This window comes from Cebus imitator, unplaced genomic scaffold (genome assembly GCF_001604975.1).
Source record: "Cebus imitator isolate Cc_AM_T3 unplaced genomic scaffold, Cebus_imitator-1.0 Scaffold25, whole genome shotgun sequence".
Taxonomy (NCBI): domain Eukaryota; kingdom Metazoa; phylum Chordata; class Mammalia; order Primates; family Cebidae; genus Cebus; species Cebus imitator.
In genome coordinates, this window is record NW_016107340.1 from 3,099,079 (window position 1) to 3,103,614 (window position 4,536).

The 4,536-nt window shown below is 46.3% G+C and overlaps 2 pseudogenes across 1 annotated transcript; both read right to left on the bottom strand.

Annotated features, from left to right (window-relative positions):
• Positions 1 to 413: 413 nt before the first annotated feature.
• Positions 414 to 3,741, bottom strand: LOC108300201 (annotated as a pseudogene).
• On the bottom strand, positions 1,604 to 2,747 carry LOC108300131 (annotated as a pseudogene). The gene is made up of 2 exons (XR_001823268.1): positions 2,740 to 2,747; positions 1,604 to 2,383 (listed from the first exon to the last, which is right to left on the bottom strand). The product of XR_001823268.1 is annotated as a selenoprotein W-like (transcript).
• Positions 3,742 to 4,536: the final 795 nt, after the last annotated feature.

Here is a 4,536-nt window from a genome sequence, read left to right on the forward strand (position 1 = left end):
TTGCAGCCTCTAGAGAAATCCCAGAACACTCAGCCCTGACACATTAATACCCTGCACAGATCAGAGACTGCTGGCCATGCAGACTCACCACGCCACAGACTTGTCTTCCACAGGCACGTACTTACCTCAGCCTCAAAGTGACCGAACCGCATGTACTAAGGGTTGAAATCAAAGATATGTACAGGTATTCTACAAATACCAGGGGGAACAGTTAACTTGAATACAGGGTCAAAATCAGCAACAAGTTTTACAATCCAATGCTGATATCAGGTACAAGCTTTACACACAGTTTCTTTCTGAAGACTTACCCCAGTTTCGTGAGGATAGCATGAGGTGTATGCATTTGCCAGGGGCAACTTTATACTTGTGAATTAACCCATGCAGCAAGTGCTACACATCTGCTCGGAGTCCATTTAGAAGCATTTGTGGTGGATGATGGACGGGCTGGACTCATCGTACTCCTGCTTGCTAATCCACATCTGCTGGAAGGAGGGCAGTGAGGCCGGGAAGGAGCTGTGGTTCCACATTGAGTCCTTGCGCTCTGGGAGCTGATGATCTTGATCTTCATGGTGCTGGCTGCCAAAGTGGTGATCTCCTTCTGCATCATGTCGGCAATGCCTGGGTGCATGGTGATGCCACTGGACAGCACTGTGTTGGTATACAGGTCTTTGCGGATGTCCACATCACGCTTCATGATGGAGTTGAAGGTGGTCTCGTGCATTCTGCAAGATTCCATGCCCAGGAAGGAAGGCTGGAACAGCACCTTTGGACACCGAAGCCGCTTTTTTTTTTTTTTTTTTTTAGGAAGAGTAGCAGTTTTATTGCAACATATCAAAAGCACTGAAAAAGAATTGAGTATTTTTAGCTCAGTACTTTTGTTTCAATATCTAATGACATAAATGTATATGATTAAAATCCCACTCGCATTCATTTGAGACGTACATTTTTCTTCAAAATGCTTACTGCGCATAATACATTTCTAACCTATGTTATAACTTGCTCTGTTGTCTAGTTTTCAAAAATTACCTAATAGGCTTTGAAGTGTTATGTTATGCTACGTCTTTTCAGAGATGGGCAAAATACAAAGTCCATGAAAAGTAACGAGTGATTTCTTTGATCTAATAAAAATCAGTAAAGCTGATTTTTGTTTTCCTTCTTCGGCGATTTGTCTATTGCAAACACTTCCATTTTAGGAACACAGCCTCCTTGTTTGATCTTCTGTGACCAGGTGTAGCCACGCCCTCTGTCTAGACCTCTGAATACCTGTGTACTGGGATATTGATAGGCAGGAGCTAATGCTACAAACTTCCAGGGCCTGGATAGGTCCTTAAAGCGCCAGGGAGGAAGGGCTTACGAAGTAGCAAGCCAGCGAGTTACCATGAAAGCAGACTAACAGTTAAACTGGCAGGCTCACAGTTGAGACCAGCCAGACACACTCTACGCCGCCTTCATCTTTCTTTGCCACAGGCCACCACCACATTCCACAGTCATTTTCAAAAACATGGTTAGAGCAGGTTTATGCCTCTTCTGATTTGGCAGATGCACTATATATTTAACGTGATGAAAGAACATAGTCATTAATGTTTGTTGTTTTTTTTTTTTAGTTAAACTCGTCCAATATTTATTGAATTGTGAACAGCTGCAAACTTTGCCACAATCAGACACTCACCCATCCTGATGCCTCTCTTGGCTTCCCCTTAAGAAGGATGCCTGAGGCGGGATGTCCCCCAAACTCCGGGGACAACCGGGGAAACATGGGGTTTGCACAGAAATCTGATGAAATCGGGGGACAGGAGGAGGGTGGGGCAGTGTGGAGCCCGGGGAAGACACACACACACACACAGGCAGAGAGCAAGGGCATCAATCTCTGCCCCCAACAGCAGCCACGAGAGCATCGGAGAAGGACCTGGCGTCCACGAGGCATTTCACTCCTGCCCGTCATGAAGCGTCTGCTGAGAGGGGCTGTATTAAGGTCCCTGGACTCTGCCATCAGGGCACATTAGCCCTGAGCCAAGGCGGGGGGGCTTTGATGGCAGCCACCAGCTTCAGAAACTTGCTTTCCGTGTCCACGTAGCCATCGCCTTTCTTCTTAGAGTGAATCAACTTTCCAGCTACCGTTATTTCGAAGAACCCGGTGGCCTGGGGAGTTCCCTCGGCGGAGATGTCCAGGCAGCCGGGGAACTCATCTTCTAACTTCTTCTTCAGCTGAAGATACTTGGACTTGTAGCCTCAAGTGCCACAATAAACGACTTGGACGGTGAGAGCCACGGCTCGGGGCTGCCACAGCCGCCGGGGAGCAGAAGCCCAGGACACACCGACCTCCCGCCTGGCAACCGACCTCCCACCTTGCCAATGTTGTTGCTGCCTTTTTGATTTGTATCCTCTGTTAGAGACATTTTAATTAATTTTTTACTTAAAAACCTAATACAATTTGTATCTGATACAATCCAGAGGATTTGTATCCTCTGTTAGAGACATCATTCCTCCTAGTGGAAGGAGCAGTTCTGAGTCTCCAGGAAGTAGCAAAGAAAAGAAGGCTAAGAAACCTAAACATAGTCGATCGCGATCCATGGAGAAATCTCAAAGCTCTGGTAAGAAGGCAAGCCGCAAACACAAGTCTAAGTCCCGATCAAGATCAACAACCCCTCCTCGTCGTAAACGCTGAGGAATGACGTGGCAAGAATGCCACGATGTTGTTTAAAAAAATTCCACGAGTTTTAAGGGCTTGTCTCATTATACAGGCACATTGTGGCTGTGTAGGTGAAACCAGAATCTTTTTTTTTTTTTTAAATCTGTAAATAGGTGTACTTTTTCCAATGCTGTACCAAGTTACTTAATAGGATTTCTTTGTATTACTTTTTTTCAAAAAAAAATAGTGCATAATAAGACTATAAATATGCCATTCTCTTTCAGCTGTAATGTTCTTAAAATTATTCTTGAATGTACTGCGATGTCAATAAAGCTCTTTAGTTCAAAAAAAAAAAAAATCACCGTCATCACCAACGGTGATGCCCTGGCCATCAGGCAGCTCGTAGCTCTTCTCTAGGGAAGAGGAGGATGCAGTGGTGTCCATCTCCTGCTCAAAGACCAGGGTGACATAGCACAGTTTCTCCTCGATGTCGCACGCGATCTCCCGCTATGCTGTGGTGGTGAAGCTGTAGCTACTTTTGGTGAGGATCCTCATGAGGTAGTCGGTCAGGTCCTAGAGAGACAGGTCCAGACACAGGATGGTGTGGGGTAGGGCACAGCTCTCGTAGATGGGCACCATGTGGGTGACCCCGTCTCCAGAGTCCATGACAATGCCAGTTGTGCGCCCAGAGGCAAACACGGACAACAAAACCTGGAGAGCCATGTGCATGGCCAGAGTGTTGAAGGTCTCAAACATCATCTGAGGCACCCTCTCTTTGTTGGCCTTGGGGCTCAGGAGGGCCTCAGTCAACAGTACCAGGGTCAAACACAGCTCATTGTAAAAGGTTTAGTGCCAGATCTTCTCCATGTTGTCCCAGTTGGTGACAATGCCATGCTCGATGGGTACTTCAGGGTCAGGATACTGCACTTGCTCTGGGCCTCGTTGCCCACATAGGAGTCCTTCTGGCCCATGCCCACCATCACGCCCTAGTGCCAGGGGCACCTGATGATGGAGGGTAACACAACTTGGGGGACGTCATCCCTAGCAAAGCCAGCTTTGCACATGCTGGAACCATTGTCAATAATGAGTATGCCGATCTCTTCTGCCATTGTGACCTGCGGAGGAGTGAGGCAACGAACAGAGTGGCAGGAGAATGTGGTGTGCAGGCTGGCAGTGGCAACTGAGAGCTGGGATTGCATTCTTAATTTGTCTGTCAGCTTGAATGTTATTTGTGTATAAACATGCTACCATTTGGCCAGGCACGTTGGCTCATGCCTATAATCCCAGAACTTTGGGAGGCCGGGGTGAGCAGATCACCTAAGGTCAGGAGTTTGAGACTAGCCTAGCCAACATGGGGAAACACCGTCTCCACTAAAAATACAAAAATTAGCCAGGTGTAGTGGCATGTGCCTGTAGTCCCAGCTACTCAGGGAGGCTGAGGCAGAAGAATCACTTGAACCTGGGAGATAGAGGTTGCAGTGAGCCGAGATCATGCCATTGCACTCCAGCCTGAGCAACATAGCAAGACTCCATTTCAAAAAATAAAAGATAAAATAAAAAGAAATGCTACCATTTTTGTACATTGATTTTGTATCCTGAAACTTTACTAAAGTCATTTATGAATTCTAGGTGCCCTTTGACAGTCTTTAGGGTTTTCTATTCACAGAGTTATATCGTCATCAAAGAGAGATCATTTGACTTTGGACATTTGGCTGCCTTTTATTTCTTTATCTTGCCTGATTGCTCTGGCTAGGACTTCCTCTTCACTTTGTTGCTTGTTTCCTTTGCTGTGGAGGAGATTTTTAGCTTTGTAATACCATTTGTCTATTTGTGCTTTCTAGGTCACACACACACACACACACACACACACACACACACACTGCACAATCTTTGCCCAGAACAATGTT